Below are 24,873 nucleotides of genomic sequence, written 5' to 3' on the forward strand. Positions count from 1 at the left end.
TGTGTGGTACCCTAAGTGATCCTCCTTTGGCAGGGGAGTTGGACTTGATGATCTCTTGAGGTCCCTTACAACCTCTAATGTACTCTGATACCTTTTCTGTAGTGTTGGATTATAGGCTGGACTTGATGATCTCAAAGGTCTTTTCCAACCTGGTTAATTCTGTTCTCATCTGAGCACTAAGCCCCAGATTCAAGGCTTTTAAGAGCAGGATGTTGTGAATTAACCTCCTAGGCAACTAGGCAGAATCTTTTAATGGGACTTCTTCATCCTTGCCTGACCAACACAGCTGCCTTTGTAAGAACTTAGCAAAAATGTCAACCATCCTCACTTTTGGACAGGATGGGGGGAAAAAAGTATTCCCCTGAAAATGGCAAAGCTTTCCAACAAGAAGAATATAAACCAGGGATGTAGAACAGAAAGACTTGCAGGATCACCATTGACCACAGCAGGCAGTGTAGCTGTTAGATCAACCAGCCATTTGTTTTCTCACATTGAGCTTCTGCAGGTTTTGAAGGAGAGGTTTTCTTTATTTCTCCTTAATTTGTTTTCTTGTGGCAAGTCACATCCCAGCTCCTTTACTTGCCTGACCTGGACAGTGATGTATTGCTTGGATTTTTATCCCTGAATCATTAATTGACTGGCATTTTAAGATCAACAGCCCTGCTGACTCTGTCCTCTGTAGGTGTGAAGGGATGAGAAATGAGGTCCTTGTGGTGCAAAATATAAAAGCCCAAACCATGAGGCCCCCAAATAACTTATATCCATTTATCCACCTAATGTGTACACTTCTGTTTGTGTTGTCCACAGATGAATTATGAACATCTCACAGACTGCAGCAGAGGAAGGTTAGAAATCTGTTCTCTGTGGCTCCTACTGAGGGCTACAGAATAAAAGCTTTATTTAAAGACATTTTTCTGGGTAGGAATGATGAGATCTTGTCTGCACACTTCTCCTCAGGTGGAGGGATTTTGAGAGGAAATAAGACTGCATAAACCAGCATACAATATTTGCAAGGCAGGGCTCTACAGATTATATATGGGGTGGAGTTCTGGAGTTTGTTCTTTCCATCTTGAAGAGTTTGATGGTTGAGAGAGACTTACAGAAATTATCAGTTGGTGGGACTCACTTGTGTGACAGGCAGGATGAGTTTATTAGTCTTTAACAGATCACAGGATGAGTCAGAACTTAGGTTAAAAGGAGAGGAGTGAAGGATACAGGTTTTGGGTGTTGTTTAATTTCCCAGTAAAATCAAATACAGGCTGTGCTGTGTCTGCAGTTGCTGCCATTGCTGGTGATTCCTCTGTTGCTGCCTTCTCTCTGCTCTTGATGGGGCACTGAGTTTTGACTGAAAGAAATGTGCTGACCTTTGGAAAGAGCCCTTCTCCCATTCTGCCTTTCATCTCTCTCCCTTCCTTGCTGTGATGATGGAGGGTGAGGGTGGTCGTACTGCTCTCCTGTCTGCAGCTGGAGGAGCAGCAGCACGTTTCCAGTATCAGCCCCACACAAATCTTGTTATTTTTCCTGTCATGTTTGTTGGGGTACAGCTTTGCATTTATTTTTCTTGCAGAAAGGCAGGAAAGCCAATCTGGAAAAAATACTGCTCACATGTCATCAGTAATGACTTGGCCCTTGTGCCAGGCGTTGGCTTGCTGACAGCTTCAAGGCGGAGAGTGGGTGAGACCCAGCTGCAGCCCAGAAGAAAGAAGGAAAGAGATCTTAATCTGACTTGGGCTTCACTTGCCCTCCCTTCTTTTCCCCTCCATCTTCCTCCTCCTTGGGGAGTCACAGCTATTACTTTGCACAATTGCCTCTCCCATTCTTCGCAGGACTGCCAATCCCTGGCCTGTGCAGCTTTCTGTCCACTTTCTTCCACTCAGCTCCGTGTAACTTCTAAGGAAACAACCTACCCTTAGGAGGGAAATGCCTTCTGGGAATAGAGACCTTGCCCCACCTCCAGGAAAAAAAGATTAAGTAGTTGAATTTGTAGAGCAACAAGGCTCCCAATTCTGCAGATGGCTTCCAACAACTAGTTTTAACCCTGGGCAGATATTTTTTAATGTAATTCAGAATTTCCCTGAGATCTTAAAAAATCATTTAAGTCACTGCCTGTTAGGGATGAAGAGTGCTCATGCAGCAGCTCAGTGTGCCAACCCTGAATAAGGTATTGTATACAGAAAGGTCTGTGGTGACAGGTTGGACTTGATGATCTTTGAGGTCTCTTCCAACCTTGGTGATTCTGTGTGAAAGTAATAGCTAATATTGGTCAGGTGGAAGATATAATGGAGCAGGGAAGGTGATGTGTGGAAAAGCAACAAACAGGACTCTTCTCTGCCTGGCAGCATCAGGAGAAATGACTGAGCCAAGGTTTGCAAAGTGATTATGTGGCACTTGAAGCCATGGTTTAGTTATGAGGTGTTAGCTATTAGGTTGGGCTTGCTGATCTCTGAGGTCTTTTCCAACCTGGTTGATTGTGATTGCCCATTGGAATGTGCTGCCCAGGGAGGTAGGGGAGTCACCATCACTGGAGGTGTTTAGGAAGAGACTTGATGGGGTGCTTGGTGCCATGGTTTAGTTGATTAGATGGTGTTGGGTGATAGGTTGGACTCAATGATCTCAAAGGTCTTTTCCAACCTGGTTAGTTCTAATCTATTCTATGATTATGATGTGTGAAAAGAGGCTCAGTGCTGGCACAGGACAGGCCTGCAAGTTGACCTTGTGCTGCTGCTTTGGGTAGTTGGTGGCCCCTAACATGGGCAGGCTGTGAGGCTTTCAAGATTTTTCAGTTAATGCTTTCATTTATGATCACCCTTGTTTAGGCTTCAGCCAGACTCCTGGTGTCTTTAGCTGTACTGTTGGGTAACTGCTGTGTTCTTTGCTGTGGTTCTGAAGTTGTAATGCTGTGGTGCTGAGTGCTGCATGTAAAAGGTGAATACATAGGTGCTGGGATAATCCTGCATGGGGTAGAAACTGATGTCATGCCCATGTGAGTGGCACTAACTCTAACACCATCAGCACTATATATAAGCACTACCAGCTCTGTCATCCAGCAAGCCTATTCCAGAGAGCTGTGCAGTACACAGAGAAGCATTTTCCCCTGTCGAAGTCCTTTAATAACTGCAGGGAGAAATTTGTCCTCATCTTTCCCCTCCTTGCCTTGGTTGGCACAGCTGTGAAAAGAGACACTGATGGCTGAATGGCTGTTCCCACCCTCTTCCTCCTCTTCACTCTAATCCTTCACTCAGACTTCTGCATGGCAGAAATCTTCCCTCACTACCTCCAATTGGTGACAACATCCCTACTGGCTACTACAGAGCATGCTCTAGGAGAAGAGAGGAAAAACTTTGGCAGGAGTCTGGTTTTTAACACACTGATTACATCTTTGCTTCTTCAGTCAGCTGGATGACATCTTGCTGATTGGCCTCCTGCAAATTAAGAAGCTGTGTTCCAGCAGAGTCCTCTGAAATCTGTTCCTGCATTGATATTTTTCTCCTCACACAGAGACTTGTCTGAAATTCATGATTTATTGATGGAAGGTTTCTTGATGTTACTGTCTTCAATGTGGAAAAAAAGGGGAGTAGATTCTGTGTGGAGCAAAACTCTAAATAATTCAAGGGAATTTACAGGGAGAGCTGAGAACACCTGACAGCAGCACTTCATTGATTTAGGTGACAGAAATGAGAGCCTCTTGCTTTGTGGTATTTGCCAACAAACCCAGTTCAGACTGAGAAACCATTTTTGTCCTGTCTGCACCACCACCAAACCATCTAGCACTTACAATCATGGGTTTAGGTTGGATTAATCACCACAAGGAACAAGAATGTGTTAGGGAGACCCTTTCCATTCTGTGCAAGCTATGCCTAGACTCTGCAGAGAGGGGACCTGGGAACCAGCATGGTTAACCTGTGAATTCAGACTGTGCAGACATAATCAATAAAGTGAAGAGTTAGGCACTTTGTTATTGATTGGCAGTGCTTTGACTTAAGAATCCCACATTAATCAGAGGTAAAACATAGAATCCTAGAATCAATAAGGTTGGAAAAGACCTCAAAGATCATCAGGTCCAACCTATCACCCAAGACCTCATGACTACTAAACCATGGCACCAAGTGCCGTGTCCAATCCCTTTTTGAACACCTCCAGGGATGGTGACTCCACCACCTCCCTGGGCAGCACATTCCAAGGGCTAACAGATCTCTCAGTTAAGTTCTTTCTCCTCAGCTCCAGCCTAAACTTCCCCTGGTGCATTTTGAGACTGTGTCCTCTTGTTCTGGTGCTGGCTGCCTGGGAGAAGAGACCAACCCCTACCTGGCTACAACCTCCCTTCAGGTAGTTGTAGAGAACAAAAAAGTCTCCCCTGAGCCTCCTCTTCTCCAGGCTAAGCAATCCCAGCTCCCTCAGCCTCTCCTCATAGGGCTTGTGCTTGACACCTCTCCCCAGCCTTGTTGCCCTTTGCTGGACATGTTCAAGAGTCTCAATGTCCTTCTTAAATTGAGGGTCCCAGAACTGGACAACATGCTGCACTTTGTGGTTGTAAGACGTACTTTTTAAAGACAAACTAATGAAATGCCTTTTTGTGGGTGACAAGATCTTGATGTGCTCCTTGCAGTGCATTGCTTCAGCTCGGGGTGGGGGGGGGAGGGTTGGGGAATCACAAGGCTTACAGAAAGGGAGGTGTAAATTTGCAGCTGGTGCTTAGAAGCAAGGGGGTCCCAGCTAGTCTGTTATCTTTGAAGCAAGTGATACAGCTGATAATGTACATGTGTTGCTATCAAACTGCTATTAGTATCATGTCAGTACCTATCTGTCTCAGTATTTATAACCTGTTAACAACAGGGAAGTGATGTGGTCTAATGACCTGAGGACAGGACTAGGAGCCAAGAGGAAGTGGGGAAAGGAAGCTGCACAGAAGAACAACTTCTCTGAACAGGATGTCTGGTCCTGCTGCAGCCCAAATTCTGTTGTATTTTCCTTTGGATTTCAGTGCATCTTGGAGGGTCATTCTCCTGATCCATTAAGCATGTTTACAAACTACAGGACTACACGGCTGGCTATGGTATCAAGTGGTCACAACTGCACTTTGGCTGATGAATTCATCATGGTCACCTGGCATAATGCTAAGTGTAGTTACCTCCCATGGCAGAGCACCTGGGTCAAAAAGTAATTTTTAGTGCAACCCTTCAAAGTCCAGATACAGAGAGAGCTTTCCAATGTGAATATGGAAACCTTCTGGTGCACTTCAGGCTATCCTGAGCTAGGGTCTCTGCAAATGAAAACTCAGATGTTTGCCACTTGTCTAACTCTTTCTTTAGAGAGAAGACTGAGCAATATCCAAATTAGTAAACCCAACTCCTGGTTTCTCTCCAGGCTTTGTTCAAAAATGTGGAAAGTCAAAGCCATCTCCTTCATATGCATGGGGGAAAAACTTACAGCTGGAGCAAGCTGCAGGTGAAGACAGGCTACAGGTAAGGCAGAAGAGTGACCATCTATGAAGTGTTTGCTTTGCTTGTACTGGATGTGAAACAATTGCTGTTCCTCTACCCAAGAGAGGTTTTGATGTCCACAGAGCAGTGACAGCAAAGAGGGCCTCTTACAGAAGCAGAACAGACAGTTGAAGTCTTCAGGGCTCCTCTTGCCTCTTCTAGATGTGTCTCTTCCTGCTTTCCAACTTCATTTAACAGTAATGGTCATGTTGCTTTATGTCTCAGAACAGAGAAACAATGCTTCTGAGAAATACTGAGTTGGCTCTGTATGCCTGCACCTGATGTGAGAGATGCTACACTTTACTGCTGTTTGCTGATGGCAGCGCTTAAAAACATGCTCTAGGAGTCATGGGATGTGTGGAAGGTGATCCTAGCCCCACTGAATGCACACATTGCTCATAAATAGTGAACTCAGAAAGCTGGAGAAAATCAAGTCCCTACTGAGGATAGTTATAATTACATCCACACTCAGCAGCAGCTGTCTGGGGGCTTTAGGTTCTTGCCAGCATACAAACAGCAGAAGAAATAGCCTCAGGAGACAGAGTCAAGCAGTGAGAGTGAGGATGAGGCTGTGGTGTGGAAATGGGGTTAGGTTTGGCTGTCTTAACCTTTGGGTTGAGTTTCTGTCCTCAGTGTACACAGAACTTTACTGAAGCTATGTGGGGGGAGGAAAAAAAAAAGTGCTTTGGCCAGAGTTTGTGTCAGGTAAGGGTGCAACTGACCAAAGAGATTGTGGAAGCTCATTCCTCTCTGCTAGGAAGAGCAGCACGGAGTAAGGTGCGGATATGTCTGTGAGATAAAGAGCGAGGAGTGCTCTGTGAAGGATGATTGATGTCACAATGAAAACATTTGCAGTGATGTTGTTAACAGATGTAGGAAAATATGAATAATTTCTTTTCTAATTGTCCTTTAACTTAAATTCCTGTTTTCTTTACGGTGCCAATAATTTCTTGCCCTTCCCTGTCCTTGCACGATGTGAGTTTCTCACATAAGAGATGCTTTGTGCTGCACCTCACTTTTATGCTGCAATACCTCTGTTGGTTAAGCTCTGGAATGTGTTGCTGGCAACTTGCCAGGAAGAGGTAAAAATCATGGAATTGTTAGGGTTGGAAGGGACCTCAAGGATCCTCTAGTTCTAACCCCTCTCTGTGGGCAGGGACACTTCACACTACATCAGGTTGCCCAGAGCCACATCCAGCCTGGCCTTAAAAACCTCCAGGGATGAGGCTTCTACCACCTTCCTGGGCAAGAAGGCAGAGGCAAAGAAACTTTCTGCAGGAGTGAGGGTCAGGAGAAGGATTGGAGCTGGCAAATATGGACATGGAACATTCTTTGCTACAAGTTGTTGTGTTGGGGTTTTGGGGTTTTTTTGGGGTTTTGAGAGTTTGTAACCAAAACAGAGTTCCTAATTAAAGTGACCACTAAACCATTTAACTTGCATAACTAGACCTGACTCAGGAGATTAGCCCAGGTCTTGCTGACCTGGCAGAGTGACAGGGCTTGTATTTTGCATGGCTGAAATGTTCAATAATTTCTGCAGAGCATTATGTGCAAACAAGCTTTTCTTTAACAGCAGGCATGCATGTCTTCTCCTTCCACCTTCCTGCTTATTTTATCAGTCAGCAGATCTTGGCTGGGCAATGTGAGAAATCATTACTTTCTGTTCATCTTTTTGTTCCTACATGTCCATAAAATAGGATCAGATGTTCAGGCAGAAGCTATGATCATGGTTTTACTACAAGGGATGCAAACCCTGCCATGTGCTACCTGTGATTTAGAGGTCTAGGTGGAATATTTCTGCTGTATACACTGTGAGGAATTAGGTGTGCACTCATTTTCAGAGGCAGGCTTCTGGGTGGATCTATGATTGCCTCTGATGTGGCATATTTAAGAGACATCTAAGTCCCTAATCTGAATTATCAGTGACCTTAAAATCTAGAAAGAACAAGCAACAAATAACACATGACCACCATGCTAATGCTGAGCTTGGCAACTCATTTTTGTCCTCTCTGGGTTCTGCCCTTTAATAGTACAAAGAGTTTATGTAGTATTTGGTGCCCAGTGACAGGACAAGAGGCAACAGGTACCAAGTTGAACGTAGACACTTCCATCTAAATGTGAGGAGGAACCTCTTTACATTGAGGATGGTAGAGCAGTGGAACAGGCTTCCCAGAGAGGCTGTGGAGTCTCCATCTTTGGAGTCATTCAAAACTTGCCTGGACACCACTGTGTGCAGCCAGCCTACTCTAGGTGAACCTGGGTTGGGTTAGATGATCTCCAGGAAGCAATTAATAATATTTTGGTTTGTTCACTCAACATTTTTATGCTATCTTTCTAATGTGAATTCTTGGATGCTTTGTTTCACAGAAGAACTGAATGTGAGGTACTTCAGGTACCTCCAGCTAAACCTCAAGCCTTTATGACTGATCTCACTGAGAGAACAGAATCTCTTCTGATGTTTAAGATCCTCTCTTGAGGGTAGTGTAGAAGGTGGCTGATGGCTATCAAACTTTACCTGTATGTTTAAGATTCATGGTTTAAATTGACAGGAAGGAAGATTCACTGGCTGAAGAACCTCTTATTCCAAACCCACAGCTGACACCCTGAGCACAGCTCTTGTCCTAGTTTCTGCAGCTAACAGTAGCTGAAGACCTTCAATACATTTGTCAGGCAGCACTGTGCTTATATGGAGCTAGAAGGCAATAACTGCATAGCTCTTGCTCTCAGCTGGCCTAACCTACAGACCAAACAGGTCATGCATTAGACTTCTATCAACATTGTCAGATCACATCTTAAGGAATGGACTTCTCTACCCTCTCTCTTCAGCTGGAGGCTCCTCAAATGGTCCTGTTTCCTGCAAACAAGGAAATGGGCTATCATCCCTGCCTTTCAATGCAGCATGTCCACTCTCCTTTTGGCAGGTAAATCTCATGAATGTGTTCACCAGGGGTGTGATGTTATTGTTCCCCAGTCCTCTTCTAACAGCGTGTGATCACAAGTGAATCTGAGGCACTTGGGAGCAGTACAATAAAGCCCCTGTTTGCTTGCTGCTGTACTGTCAGAGAAAATATTTTAGCACCTGATAGCACTGCATAGATTAGGCTCGAGAGGATGTCCCTTCAGAAGTAAACCAATAGTGATCTGCATCTTTTCTATGGAGGGCTTCTTGCACTCTGTACCTGATTCACCTCTAATCAAGAGGGCATTGTATTGGTGCTGCATGTATAACCAGGAAGAGAGGTGGACTGGGGATTAGCTTTGCTTTCATCTCCTACACTTTTTAAAGCTAAATTAGGGTGAGGATGTATTCTAAAGGCTTTGAAGTACTTGTTAGTAAACACAACAGATCAGACCCTCTCTAGAAAGTGTTGAGACTCATTAGTGAGTCTCCTGAACTAAATCTATTTCTTCTTAACCACCAGGTATTTCTTAAGGTATGGCAAAAATTCATTCCTTTCCAAGACAGAAGCATTATCAATGTTATGTATCAATGAGTTCTCTGCAATGCCACCTGGGAAATGTTGTCCAACTGTGAAATGTATCTAGTGCCCTATTAAAAAAAATGAGGCTGTAAATTTCTTTGGTTTACTTCTTAGGAACATAAATGTCCATAACAACATCTGTTCTAGGTCAGAGCGAGGTCTGCTGAGCACAGTATCCCACTTCTGGCAGTGGCCAAGAGCAGATGCCTACAGGGAACTATAAGAACAGGACAAGTGTATAATCTTCTCTTCCTGAATGCTCTTCCAGCCTTCAGATGCCTGAAGCTCTGGGATTTCCTGAGCTAGGCATGGTTTCTCTGCAGGTAGTAACCCTTTATGGATTTCCTTTCCTCTTGTTTTCTTAGATTCCCCTTGAACTTGTCTAAGTGGCTTCCACCCAAAGAAGCTTTGCAGTCTCAACACTTAGAGCTCTTGACTAAAAAGTGTGTCACATGGCTTAGTATAAGGCTATTAAATCTGTCTCATGGCCTTATTGCTTTGATGACAGCATTGTCACTGCCAGTTAGACTGTAGTGAAATGTCTTTCCTTATGGTATTGAAAGCTGTTCATACCAACTATTTGACAGCAGGAAGAACACTTGCACTACCCAGTTTCAGTCCTCTCATGAAGGTTTCTTACTTGCTGTCTAATCTCCTTAGCCTTGCTTTTTACTCAGGAAGAGACATTCTGATGCAGGATTATGTCAAGTGGATCTGTAATGCAGGGCTCTGAATTGTCCTCTAGAGCAGCCACTCCACTTCTGCAGAGGGAATTTGTGGCCAGCAGATCTTCAAGTGGTTTGTTGTAAATGCTTCCACACCCGACAAGATGCAATGGCTTGACTCAAAATGAACTGGTTTCCAACCACAAATGAAAAGACAATTTTAGATCCTCCAGGAATTTTTCTGTCTAAACAGAAGCTTATCAAACAAAATGAAATGTCTGGAGACCTCAAGGGGTCAAAAGCTTGTCTTTAACTGCTATATTTAGAGCTACTACATAAAATAACACAGGGGAAAGAAAAACAAATAACCCACACAAAACCCCAAAGAAAAACAAACAAGGAACATAAGCAACCCCAAACCCCACAGCCATTTTATGAAGACTCAGGGGTGTTCCACTATCTTCTCCACAGCATTTACAGATTGAGGGAGTAAGAGGAAAAAAATAGTGGATGGTTGTTTGGTTTTCATTAGAACAACTAAAGAAGTTGAAAGACCAGGCAGTCTTCCAGACACAAAACTTCCTATATATGCCTGATATCTTCTCTGTTTTCTAGCTACATTAATTGGTCTGTTTATTAGCCTAGCTTTGTAGGAGCACTACTCTGTGGGGAATGATACAGTTCTCCTTTCTCTCCAGCCCTTTTCTCTCTCTGCCTCTTTTCTAATTACCATGCTCTGGTTAGTGAAGCTCATTCTTTCCAGTACAGTGAACCAAGACATGTCCCTAATGCCCAGCCTTTGTCCTGGGCTGGTGGTGGGAAAAGGTCTTAAGATTGTGTTGTAAAGGGGGAAAAAAAATCATCCCATTTTATCAGATTTCTGAAGCTTAATAGTCCTTCTATGGCCAGGGATAATTTGTGTCTCAGGCTGAGACTAAGTATCTAAACTGGGAGGGTGACTCTCCCTCTGTTCAACGATCCTTGGAGTAGATAACTATCCTTAACTAACCACATCTTTGGGATGAATTCCACCGTTTAAAAGCAGGCACCTCAGTGACCCTAGGGCTCTGTAGTGACTCTGTTTCTTTGTTGCTTAGTAAAAAAAATCATGAAGCAAGATACCTGTTCTCTGCCCAAGCACAATTAGGTCCCCAAGCCTGAACACTAACGCTTTTATGGGAGGTGTTGAAATTTCATCCAGTAAGAAGAAAAGTAACTTAGTTTTCTTATTAGTTACCTGTATCTAGGAATATTTGACAACTTCCTACTCCTTTTAGAGCACATTTCAGTGCAGTTTGAGGATCAGTGATTGTACTAAAAAGACAAAGTACTTCAGTGCTGTTAAAGCAGTGTCCTTTAGGGGCAGTCATATACCAACTTTCTGGTTTAACAGCAACAGTACAAAACATTTGCAAGTGTTAGCAAAGCTTTAGGAGAAAACAGCTGCATGGAAGAGATGTCAATGAATCTTGCTCAAAACAGTGTGGTGCTTTTAGTTGCTATTAGAGTTCTCTTCTTAATTTATCTCTGATTAATGGAATTAAACATCTACACAGCAGGCAACCAGCCTTTACTCTTAATTTATTTTAGAATAGAATTAACCAGGTTGGAAAAGACCTCTGAGTCCAGCCTGTAATCCAACACCATCTAATCGGCTAAACCATGGCACCAAGCACCCCAGCCAGTCTCTTCTTAAACACCTCCAGTGATGGTGACTCCACCACCTCCCTGGGCAGCACATTCCAATGGCCAATCACCAATCTTTCTGGGAAGAACTACTTCTTAACATCCAGCCTAAACTTCCCCTGGTGCAGCTTGAGACTGTGTCCTCTTGTTCTGGTGCTTATGAAGGCCATACTGTTGAAATTAAAAGTGGTAATGAGATCATCTCTTACAAGCTGGTGTCTGCTCTTCAGAGGTAGTATCTGTGCATCTTTTGCAACAGAAGCAGCACCTGCATAGGCATTTTAAGCAGAGTTTGCACCTTTAGGGTTTGAAAAAGGCAACCAAAGTCATGGATCTAGTTTTAAATATTATTTTCCATTCAACCTGGGGGAGAGTTCTTGGTAATATTTCTTCCTTAGTCACTCATCCTCTTTCTCTAGATGCACTAATGATTTGAGTTCAGGGATGCTGGAGAGTGATCCTTTTTCTAGGGCAAACTTGCTGATCTGGATGTGTATTATTAACCCCACATTTCAAAAGATAGGAACCAGCTGGTGGTGATGAACAAAGAGCTACTTAAATGCCAAATGTCCAGTCACACTTGCATGCAAACCATTGTGTTTCTCTCAGCTTGGACAATGGAACATTTTTCTTCAGAAGGCTTACATTTCATTAATAACTGCTGATATATTCTGATAGTCACACTCATTCCCACTAAAAGGAAGCTGTACAGTGATCACTACTGCTATCACCATTAACACAGGAAGAAGGATTCAGGAGGTTAAAGATATAATTTTGTATCAACACAGTGAGTTAGATTGGGCACCTTCTGAGCCCTTCAGTGTGAAAACTAAGTGCAGGTCTCCAAACTTCAGCTCAGACTTCTTGCCAAAGGCACGAATGTCACAAGCTTTATACTCTTTTGGAAGCATATGTTCATTTTCCTGTTATTCTGTGGCTGAATTGCCACCTGAGTCAGGAAAGAAATTATTTCTAGGATGGAAATACAGCTGAAGCTGTTGATAATCAAGATGTTCAGCTGTTTCAGTGTGGCTGCCAGCCAAGGACAGAAAAACCTCTGCAGGAAAAAAAAAAGTTAGTGAACTTACACAGAGATAAGAAAGAAGAAAAGTTTCCAAAGACCTTATACAATGCTAAGATTTGGCTATCTCTACAGAGTAGTGTCCAGAATTTTCTTCCATAGACTGTAAGGCTTTTTGTGAGGTGGAGACCAGAGCTGGTTTCTCTAGGAGATATTAGAATAGAATCAATAAGTTTGGGAAAGACCTCAGAGATCAAGTCCAACCTGTCACCCAACACCTCATGACTAACTAAACCATGGCACCAAGTGCCACATCCAGTCCCCTCTTGAACACCTCCAGCGATGGTGACTCTACCACCTCCCTGGGCAGCACATTTCAATGGCTAACAACTCTCTCTGGGAAGAACTTTCTCCTCACCTCGAACCTAAACCTCCCCTGGTGCAGCTTGAGACTGTGTCCTCTTGTTCTGGTCCTGGTTGCTTCCCTTCAGGTAGTTGTAGACAGCAATAAGGTCTCCCCTGAGCCTCCTCTTCTCCAGGCTAAACAACCCCAGCTCCCTCAGCCTCTCCTCATAGGGCTTGTGCTCCAGACCTCTCCCCAGCCTCGTTGCCCTTCTCAAGTGTCTCAATATCCTTCTTAAGTGTACCTGGGTGTATGTACAATTCTTTTTGCACTTGCCACATGTGAATGGATTGGTTTGATGCAATCTCCTTTCAGGTACCTGGCCTGAATGGTTCTCAGTGGGTATCTATTGCATAGGGAGCCTAAGGATGCTGTCAAGAACAGAATTCAAGACCAGAACTAGGTTCCACATATCACTTCCTGTAAACTGGGGCTGGCCAAGCAGACCTTACCAATAAAACATTTAATAGTCTGAAACACACCTGGCTAGGATAAAAACATTCTGGTTTTGTGCAAGAGAGGGAAGTTGGATATTTACTCTTAATTTCGCATTTTTGTGTTGAAACAATTCCATGCAGAAAAACTAAGCCAGAACTCAAGCTTGGTTAAGACATTGACAGATACTCCACTGAATCAGGGTGAAGAATTAGTAGCTCTGTTACTCATTCTGACTCTGGCAAGTTACCACTTGCCCAGTGTAAAATGGGATATATACATGCATCATACCTACTTCACTACAAAAATCAGCCAGTTTTGTTTAAAGCCCAATTTGCCAATGGTTTGGGCTGGATCCACTCTTGAAATATCTGAGGCACTCGCATAGGTCTTATTTTACTGATCCTATGGCACTAGCACAAAGGCACAGTCAGACAGCAATAATGTCTTGCATCAACAGTGAGGAAATCCTAGCTGGGTGTGCTGTTAGGAGAGAAGAAATAAGCCAGTCCTAGATGGGGTTGAATGATGGGTGGATGTGATGATCTCAAAGGTCTCTTCCAACCTGGTTTATTCTATTCTATTTGTGTATTTTCCTGGTATGTTCACAGAAGTCCTGATTTGGGGCATTTCAACTCATAAGCAGGGCTTTTAAAATCATCTACATTTTAGCAGAGGAAAATAGAGGGAGTCCTAGTGAAGGCTTCCCAACAGAGCCATAGAGTCTGGAGCCTTCAGCCCTGCCTATTGCCTATTCCAGAACAAGGGGACACAGTCTCAAGCTGCGCCAGGGGAGGTTTAGGGGAGGAAATTCTTCACCAAGCGAGTCATTCGTCATTGGAACAGGCTGCCCAGGGAGGTGGTTGAGTCATCGTCCCTGGAGATTGGACGTGGCACTTGGTGCCATGGTCTAGTCATGGGGTCTGTGTTGATAGGTTGGACTCGATGATCCTCGAGGTCCTTTCCAACCTAAGTTATACTGTGATACTGTGATTGCAGTGCTGGTTGCTGGTGTGTGAGTTGGGAGTGGCTGCTGGACTGTGCAGTCCATCACTGCAGCCTCTGCCACCCTTAAAGAATCTCCTAGCTGCCTAAACAGAGTTCTGCTCTTAATGAGATGAAAGCCTTAGTTTTCAGTTATCTTCTAATACAGTGCTTGATTAAAATGTGCTCTTCAATGTGATTTTGAAGAAGGAAATGTGTTTTTTTTTTCCTCCATCTATTTGATTGCAAGCTCCTATGTAATGTTTCTATTCAATGCTTTCAAATGAACAAAAATGTGCTAGTAGAAGAAACCTTTATGCTTGATGGCAGGGGGTAAGAAAAGGAGAGGGTGGAAATCAATCTTTCCTGAAAGCATAATACAGCAATAAAGGATACCCACTCTAGAGCACTGCTGGCTGCTTTATGATTTTTTTTCTCAGTTCAAACAAAGCTGTATTCAAAACAAGGATAAACATATCAATGCTAATTTTATATAAGACTCTTCCTTGTATAGTAATTTCACCTATTCTATTCACATAGCAAAGAGCAGGATTTCTTTGATCTCTTCCTGCCATCTATGTTTTGCCATTTAGGCTTCAACTTAATGTCTTTTGTTCTGGTATATATTTGCTAAAAGTGATAGATCACACTGTTTATAATCTGCATAGCTGTCTATATTTCTGCCAGATGTCAGCCACTGTTCTTTCCTGTGAAAGTTCTCAGGAATATAGCACAGTAAATAACTCGGTAGCAAACAACACCAAAAATAAAAGGATGATGTCTGGGGTTCCCATGTGAAAATCTTGGTATGAATGGGGAATAGTTAAGCTTCACTCATTATGTACTAAGAAAAGTTAAACAGGTGACTTCCATGGAGTAGGATTGCTCCCAAGATGGGCACAGTGGTAGTTGTTATTCTTATGCTCAGGATCATGAGATGCGATCCACATGCCTGTTGTTGCTGGCTGGGATGAGGGAGGAGTGGCTTGGTTATTTACTGACCTGTTTGCTTCACTGTCTCAGGAGGGTGTGACTGACAGCTGCATTTCTTCAAGAGATTTCATAGAATCAGCCAGGTTGGAAGAGAGCTCCAAGATCATCCACTCCAGCCTGTCAACCAGACCATGGCACTAAATGGCTCATCCACTTTTTTCCTTAAGATCTCCAGGGATGGCGACACAACACCTCCCCAAGCAGAACATTCTAATGCCAAATCACTCTCTCTGTGAAGAACTTCTTCCTAATATCCAGCCTGAAACTCCCCTGGCACAACTTGAGACTGTGTCCCCTCATTCTGTTGCTGGTTGCCTGGGAGAACAGACCTACCCCCACCTGGCTACAACCTCCCTTCAGGTAGTTGTAGACAGCAATGAGGTCTTCCCTGAGCCTCCCCTTCTCTAGGCTAAGCAACCCCAGCTCCCTCAGCCTCTCTAGGGCTTGTGTTCCAGGCCAAGTCACCAGTCTTCTGCATTCAGTACTACCCTATAGTACCCACATCTCTGGGCTTGCACTGTCAAGCATAGCAAAGGAGTGAATGCCCTTTTTATGGGGTTGAGGCTAGAGGATGAATGGCAAAATGTTGTCTGTGACTTCATCAACAGGATTGCAAGAAACACTCCAAACTCAGCTGCCCTCTTACTGAACACTTGTCACTGTCTCTCACAGCATCATTAGTTCCCTGCTGATTTTTATCTTTAAAAATACTGGGGAAAATAATCCCTTTTCCCATTATGTGTCCAACAACCTTGCACTTCTCTCAAGCCCTCAATTTCACTTTGCTACAAAGCAGTCTGGTGACAAAAGCATTTAGGGACAGGTTAAGGACACAGAGGGTGGTGTTATTGCCTCAGGGCATAGTGGGATGGAGAAATGCCTGGAGGAATTTTGTGGCTTCAGATCATTATCTTCGAAGTCTCCTGAAAGCTCCTTAAAATTCCAACCCAAATTCTAATGGCAAACAGCCTAGCCACTAAATCTTTCACCACACAGTTTTATGCCCCTCATTCAGCCCACTCCTGTTTTCAAGCAGAAGGAAAGGGGGTTTAATCTTCTACAGTAAAGTAGAGTTGAAGCCATTCTAGGAGTGGAATAACATTGTGTGTTATACTTTCTGGTCAGGCTCTGATTTATGGCAGACCTAGGTCTGGTGGATCTGCACCTGCAGAGGTTAGCACCTGCAGCAGGACAGCCGAAGGGATGTGTGCCACCTTCTCAGACTTTCTTAGTTCATAGTACAATACACAGTGGTGTGCATCAGCCTGCTCAGCTGGGCCAGATAAGGTGATATAAACTGGAATTGCTAAAGAGTGAGTGCATGCTCTGGGGATAACAATCTCTGACAGAGAAACAGGAGAGGAAAACTGTTGTCATATCTTAAAGTGCCTCCACTAGAGCACAGTCTTTATCCACTGTATCCAGCTGTTGGAATGTGCTATCCAGGGAGGTGGTGGAGTCACCATCCCTGGAGGTGTTCAAGAGCAGATTGGATGTGGCACTTGGTGCCATGGTTTAGTAGTCATGAGGTGTTGGGTGACAGGTTGGACTTGATGATCTCTGAGGTCTTTTCCAACCTTATTGATTCTGTGATACGTACTCACTTTGACACAGGCTTTAACAGAGGAATGATAATGTTTGATCCAGCTGTTCAGGGTTGGGTTTTTTAATTACACTTTCAGTTGAGATGTCTTCTGCTCCCAGAAGTGAACTAAGGCATGTTTTTCAAACCATTTCTATAACAGCACACCAGAGGTAGCAGGAAAATCGTTGTATCTGGCCTGATAACGTCTTTTACAACAGGAATGAAGTGGCGGTGATTCAGAACATGGAAACCAACTCTTGTTTGACTTTTAGGAAGACCATAGATAAGGATGAGAGCATCAGGGAAGAGCCCTGTCATTGGACTGAAGAATTTATGCAGTTAGACCTATTTCTGTTTACATTCATGCAGTATCCTCCAGGCAGTGTAGTGTTGTTCCTCTGTTTTTTCCTTACAAGAAGTTCAGCTCCTCTGGCCTCCAGCTTTGTCACCTGAATTCCATGTCACTGTACCACTTTTAATCAGGTGTTACAGTACATGTTCTAGAGCACCTGCTGCTGGATGTAGTCTGGAAAATGCCTCTCTGCATGGAAAGGAAAAAGGATGTGTTTGTGGAGCATGATACTGAGAGCTGTCTGCTTGGCAACGTGGATGTTGCCTGGATTTGTACAGCATGTCTCAGATTCTAATCTAGTCTAGGACTCTGCTACCTGTGCACAGAGTAAAGTGCTTGCAGAGGGCAGGTAAGCAGTCAGTTTTAATTTGAGGAAAGAAAAATTAAAGGCTAAATTTGATGCCTTGGAACATATCACCACAGACAATATTGTTCTTTTCATGATATATTAACATTAACTTTCCATATATGGAGGGAGCTATATGCATCACAGCTGATAGCTGGCAGAGCTTTCCAAAAGCCTTGCTAGCTTTGACTTGCAGGATTGGTGGGTAAACTTCCAATTCCTTTCCTTTGGCCTGCTTTTAAGCTCTACTTCAATGACCAAGTTCAACTAAGTGTGAAAATGTTCACTCTGAGCTTTGGGTGGACCAAGCCCATTTTGCATCAGTTCTGATTTAATAACAGTCTGCAGATCATGCCAGAAATTGCCCTAGTTTTGCTCAAAGCCTGATGCAAAATTGGGCCAGGTTTTGTCAGGCTCCACTAACTCTCCCATTACAGAAGTGCCACACAGAGTTGCACAAATTTGCTGTGAACAGCAGCGACAAAGAACTTTTAGACAAAGTGTCATGCTACAAAGCAAATTCTTCTGTACAAACACAGTTGAGGCAATGGAATCACTTGATTATAAAGCATACAGAATTTAGCTCTGTACATTCACTCCTTGATGTTTAGCAGCTTCATAAGTTAAAGCTACCTCCCTGTCTGGCTCTTTTGCCCTACAGGTACTTATTCAACCCAGGAGAGGTCTCACTGACCTTGGCAGCTCAGGTAGGTAATTTTTACAGAAGTGAACTTCTTTTCACCTTTCTCCCTCAGGAATGAGCTTTGACTCTTAAAGGGGATGAAATTGCAGAGTATTTGAGATGCATTTTCAGATGTCTGAATCTTTCTTTATATTCCTCCTGACCTGGGCAGGACTTTTTCTGATTAAACGTTTTTGTGTTCGAAGTGGGCATAGAAAGGCAGAGTGCTGCAGCCTGACAAAGGACTATGAAACAAATCTCTCCTCTGCATTTTAACCAGGCATGTGGACAAATGTGTTCATGAACATTAAAACCCCAGGCACCTTTCCTACAGGAATAATACCTTCTTTACTTCCCCCAGTGCAGCCCAGCTTCATGTTTCATAGAATCACTGATTCACTAAGGCTGGAAGAGACATCAAAGATCAAGTCCAACCTGTCACCATGGACCTCATAACTAAACCATGGCACCAAGTGCCATATCCAATCCCCTCTTGAATACCTCCAGAGATGGTGACTCCACCACCTCCCTGGGCAGCACACTCCATAGGCTAACAACCCTCTCAGTGAAGAACTTTCTCCCTACCTCCAGCTTGAACTTTCCCTGATGCAGCTTGATACTGTGTCCCCTTGTTCTGTTGGTGGTTGCCTGGGAGAAGAGACCAACCCCCTCCTGGCCACAGCCACCCTTCAGGTACTTGTAGACAGCAATAAGGTCTCCCCTGAGCCACCTACTACATGTCTCAATGCCACCTTCTTACTGTTGTTTTGCCCCAGACTTCAGAAATGTTTTTGTTTTCACATTAGTGTTCTTATATTAATCCAAATACTTTTCCAGACTGTTTCTTAACTTTATCAGTGAAACCTTAGTGAAAATTCTAATAAGCAGCTGTTGTCAAAAGAAAAAACCCTACCAAAACAGAACCAAACCTTCATGTCCTTGTTGCTGACCAACTTTTTTCTGCTTTGCTCAGTTGTAACCTCCTCAGAAAAAGCTCTTTCCCTTCCCCTGCATTGCTGGGCTTTGAAATTCAGGCTGACAGTGACCAAATAATCCAGCAGGCTCAGAAAACAGTCCTGGGTTTAATGGAAGAAGCAAATTGCTCAGAGTATGCAGCCTCCTCAAGAAGGTTGAGACCTTGCATGGTCCTGTTGAAAAGTTCAAATGTTTCCATATGTCCTTTTAATAAATCTCTTACTTGTGGTGGGGTTTCATTTGAGTTGCTCCAGGAGAGGTCCAAGAAAATAAGAAAGTTATGATAGTCCTGTGGTTGGGGGCAGGGGGGGAAGGAGTCAGGTTGGCTTGATGTTCTTGGCTGCAGGCTCTGCTTTGCCTATAGGAGAATTGTAATACCGTGAGGCCACAGGTCTCTTCCAACCTTAGGAATACTGAATACAGCTCTCACTTTCCCTATAGATTAGATAATCTTCTTGATTGCTATCCCATAACTTAAGGGAGCACAGCAGAGCAATCCCAGCAGTTAAAAGGGAATGAGCTCCTTTGCACCCAGTTGGGCCCAGCTCCCAAAGCGTGTGCAACAAGTTCACTTGTGAGCAATTGTATTTTTAGACAGCTTGCTGGAGCTGGTACTATTTTTGGCATCCTGCTTTCATTAAAGGCAGTGGGCACTGGCTTGCACCCTTTATGTTTCAGATGGCTTTAATACAATAGCAAATTGTTTGGCTTCCATCTAACTGTGTAAGCATAAACTAGTAGCAACAAAACTGAAGGCTCTCTGTGCCCAAGAGTCACAGCACCACTGGGATGTCACCACGTGTTTCTGCATTAGCTGGCTCTATGGATATATAGTTAAATACAGAGCTACTGAGGAATATCTGGATACAACATTTTCTTTCTTTCCTTTTTTATGCTGATTTTTAAAATCAGAGGAATGTGCAGAATCCTATAAAACTCACAGTGTGGCCAAGAAAGACAATCACCTGCTCTAGGCTGCTTGGTGTCCCCTGAATAAGACAAGAAGAATATTAAATAAGCTCTAGGACAGATCTTAGCACTGTCTGGTTCATCATCATGATCACTGGTCCTGCTCTGGTTGTTCTTCTAGTTATCAGCTATTCTGGGGTGGAGGTGTTCAGGAGGAGACTTGACAGGGTGCTTGGTTGCATGGTTTAGTTGCTTGGGTGGTGTTGGATGATAGGTTGGATGCAACGATCTTGAAGGTCTCTTCTAGCCCGGTCTGGTCTATTCTAGTCTACTTAGAGACAACATCTCAAAGCTACCAAGGTCACCTGGTTTCTTCCAGTTTCCTTTCCAATATAGGTGAAGAGCAGAGCAAGAACTTCAACCTCATCAGGTGAAACAGCAAGTGAATGACCAGTTGAGCAGACAAGTCTCTCCTGCTGCTTGTCTGTCTCATTTTCAAAGGGAATACATAAAACGTGGAACTGAAAGAAAATGTAAATCCCTTCATCTCATGGGATGGGAAACCCAGCCTTGTTTAGCTGGACTCTCTAACCAAAAGCTTTAAAAAGCTTTGGTGCTGTAGACACAGGAACAACACAGGGCATCTCACTGTGTGTGACTCTTTCACACACCAAGCTTGGGAAGAGCTTTCCTTTTTCTCTTTATCTTGCTTTCTCCCATCAGGCAGCATATGGGAAGCAGATGATGTTGGTAATAGAATAGAATTCACCAGGTTGGAAAAGACCTTTGAGATCATCAAGTCCAACCTATCCCCCAGCACCATCTAATCAACTAAACCATGGCACCAAGTGCCTCATCTAGTCTCTTCCTAAACACTTCCAGTGATGGTGACTTCCACCTCCCTGGGCAGCACATTGCAATGGCCAATCTCTCTTCTTATGAAGAACTTCTTCCTTACCTCCAGCCTAAACCTCCCCTGGCACAGCTTGAGACTGTGTCCTCTTGTTCTGTTGGTGGTTGCCTGGGAGAAGAGACCAACCCCCACCTGGCTATGATGTCTGGAAATGTACCAGTGCAAACTAAGCCACTGAGGTTCAGCTCTGGATCACGGTGGATCAAAACCAGCATTAAAGGCATTTCCTTTGGTGTGCGCAGGGTCAAGCTGAATTGCTATAAACAAACAGTCTCCATCCAGAAGAGAAGCTTATGTGAAATATTACTTTCCTTGTTGCCTTCCTCTCCTTCCCTCTTCCCCTGACAAAGCTGCTAGAAGCAAAAGACAAACAGAGCAAAGAAAGGATTTGATTTCTGTTCCAGTAGGCTTCAGGGGCTGGCAGCTGAGCTTTTGCTCTTGTAGCTGTTTATCTTTGGAAAATACTGCAGTTGTTACATAGCCCAACTGCAAGAGGCTCTGCTGCTCCCTTTTGCTGTTTGGTCCTCTCTCAGGCCTGATAGTGCTTCCTTCCTGACCTCTCATGGCTTCCTGCCTCGAGCCTTATCGCGGCGAAAAACTTGACACTGTCCTGGCTGTGCCACTTGGAATGCGTTTAAATTCGGTAAATGGAAATCTCCTTACCTTTACATCTCCAAACAACTATCATCTGCACATCACCCAGTAATTTCCTTCTGATACTCTCTCTTTTTTTTGTTTTGTTTTTCTTTCTTTTAAATATGTTGTTTGAAATAAATAAGGGCGGGGGTGGGAAGGGGAAAGGAAAACTCTCCTCTTTCCTTTAGGTTTGCTTCTCTGCAATCTGAGAAGCCATCTCTCAGGATGCTGAAATCAACACTTCCATAACATTAACAGCTCTGTGTCAGTTTAGATCAGTTGAGGAATGTGTCTCCTTGAGCTAAACACTTGAGAAGGAGAATAATGGAGAAATTCAGCAGGTAAAAGAAATGAAGGTGATGTGTCAAAATCCAGTGTAATTGCACTCCCCGTGCAGCAGCCTGTTCCAGTGCAGCACCATCCTCATGGTGAAGAATCACAGAATCATGGAATTGTCAGGGTTGGAAGGGACCTCAAGGATCATCTACTTCCAACCCCCCCCTTTGTCAGGGGCAGGGACCCCTCACACTAGATCAGCTTGCTCAGAGCCACATCCAGCCTGGCCTTCCAAACCTCCAGGGATGAGGCTTCCACTACTTCCCTGAGCAACCTGTTCCAGTGTCTCACCACCCTCATGGGGAAGAACTTCTTCCTAACATCCAATCTGAACCTACCCCTTTCTATTTTTTTTCTATTCGCCCTAGTCCTACCATTACCTGACACCCTAAGATATCCCTCCCCAGCTTTCTTATAGGCCCCCTTATGAAGATCTTCATCCTAATGTCCAACCTGAACAGCCCCCCACCCCATATCACCTCTTGCTAGTTTCACATAATAAGTATCTCTAGAGAAGGATTGTGTTGTCCCACATTTGTAAAGGTGCTATGAGAACTGTAGGTACTATTCAAGCACAAGCATTTAATGGTTGTAAGAGACAATCAGTGGATTTATTTCACAGCCTAAGCACGGGTGCAATCTACCACCATCTGTGATAAAGCAGCTTGAACTGGCACTTCAGCCTCCCTTCAGCTGGCAAAAGAGAGAATTCCTGAGTGGGAGTTCCCTGACCCAATCTTTCCTTAGCAGAAAAAGATAACAATAGTTTAGAGTCATAACCTCATCCAGTTTAGGCATAGCCTCCTTCCTGATTAGTCAGTTGGAATATTATAATCAATGATGTCATGGTAATGATGAGAGAAGAGTCTCTCTGTCAAAATACCTAGATGAAGGGTTAGTGCAGAGACTGCATTCTCTAAAAATCAAACTCTTCTCTGATCAATGTTGATTCTGTTCAACCAATTTTGCAAACAAGCTACTGAGACCCTTAAACAGAATGTGCCTCACATGTCAAACAAAAATGGTATTGAGTGGCTTAAAACCTTCCATGCTCTCCGAAGTAAGCCTATCACTGAAATGTCAAAGCTTGAAGTGTTCCAGGAGCTCCTGCATCAGCTTGAGGGATAAGGTTAGGAAGAACAAGCACCATTTAAATGGAATCCCATTTATTTCCATAGCATAATTCCTAGGTGGCCCTCATTAATGCCACACACACTGGCCAAAGTTTCTGGGATTGGATTTTGGGGATATAACCTGAATGTGCTGCAAGGTTTGACCTAAAAAAAGTAGGAGGAGGCAATAGGATAATCATTCCAAGCAATCTAAAGAGTAATATAAAGGAAAATGTGTGTACTGTCTGCTCAGACTAGGTGTTGGACACTTCACTGTGTCCTCCTGTAGTTATTATGGCCTCTGGATCCCATAGTTTGATACAGTATGAGAAGAGAGATTGTGTGCTTGGTGGTCCTCATGGTTTGTGGCAGATGAATGGGCAGAAAAGGGTGAGAAATTAATTGAAGTCTACCCAGGTCAAGGAAGATGAACTTGCAATTGGGCAAAGATATTGTTCTTCCACACAGACAAAAAACCACTAATCAACATAAGCTTAAATGAGTATTTGATGGCCTTTGTGTTTAGCATGTTGTGCCCCTGGAAAAGTCAGCCATGGCTTTCACTGAACAGTATAAATGAGTCTCTTTGTTACAGGCACTTTTAATCAGTGAAATGTCACCATACCCTTTGGAGATTATGCTGACAAATTGCAGTTAGATTCCCTCTTCATTGCCATCCAGCTGGTTACTCAGTACCTGTCACTGAAGTAGCTGATACCTGCCTAGTCATACCTGGGGTTTATTTTCATTATGTTCTCGTGAGGCAAGGAAATAATCTCCATTTTAGAGTAAGCAGACAATGATTCACTAGTGTATTTTCTGAGTTGGTACTGTCATGAGAGATTAACAAAGCTGGGGAGGGGTTTGGAGCACAGCTCTGTGAGGAGAGGCTGAGGGAGCTGGGGTTGCTTAGCCTGGAGAAGAGGAGGCTCAAGGGAGACCTTATTGTTCTCTACAACTGCCTGAAGGGAGGTTGTAGACAGGTGGGGGCTGGTCTCTTCTCCCAGGCAACCAGCACCAGAACAAGAGAACACAGTCTCAAGATGCACCAGGGGAGCTTTAGAGTGGATGTTAGGAAGAAGCTCTTTGTAGAGAGAATGATTGCCCATTGGAATGTGCTGCCCAGGGAGGTGGTGGAGTCGCCATCACTGGGGGTGTTTAGGAGGAGACTGGATGGGGTGCTTGGTGCCATGGGTTAGTTGATTAGATGGTGTTGGATAGTAGGTTGGACTCGACGATCTCGAAGGTCTCTTCCAACCTGGTTAATTCTATTCTCTTCTGAACCCAAACTGTGGTAGCTGCTCATAGTTACTGTATTAGACTGCACATCTTGTTATGTGGGACTGCTTTTAGAAAATCTGGATCCTGTTAGTGGTGCTGAAGAACTCAATGTGACAAACTTATGCTTCAATGTATGCTAGAAAGGTCTCTGCTAAAGGAGATGCTTCCTTTCTTCCAAAGCAAGAATAATGGTTCTAATTAAATGGCTGGGTTTGTACAAATAGGGTGGAAGTCCCATCTCTGGAGGTTTTTAAGGCCAGGCTGGATGTGGCTGTGAGCAACCTGATCTAGTGTGAGGTGTCCCTGTCCATGGCAGGGGGGTTGGAACTGGATGACCCTCGAGGTCCCTTCCAACCCTAACAATTCCATGATTCTATGAAGGGTCTATTAACTTATCAGACACAACAGAATCCCATAATACACAGCAATCATCACATTTGCAAAAGCTAGGTAAGGCAAGAGAAGACCTTGAGCTGCTCTAAATAGAGCACTTAATGTGGCTGTACCAATTTAGGACACTTTGTCACAGGGAGCAGAACCAAAATTAGTGTGAACTTTTATCATGTCTCACGGAACCTCCCTCTAAAGCCTTAGGAG

The sequence above is a fragment of the Melanerpes formicivorus genome, unplaced genomic scaffold (genome assembly GCF_026170545.1).
Source record: "Melanerpes formicivorus ecotype bairdi unplaced genomic scaffold, bMelFor1.0.p_v2 SCAF_105, whole genome shotgun sequence".
Taxonomy (NCBI): domain Eukaryota; kingdom Metazoa; phylum Chordata; class Aves; order Piciformes; family Picidae; genus Melanerpes; species Melanerpes formicivorus.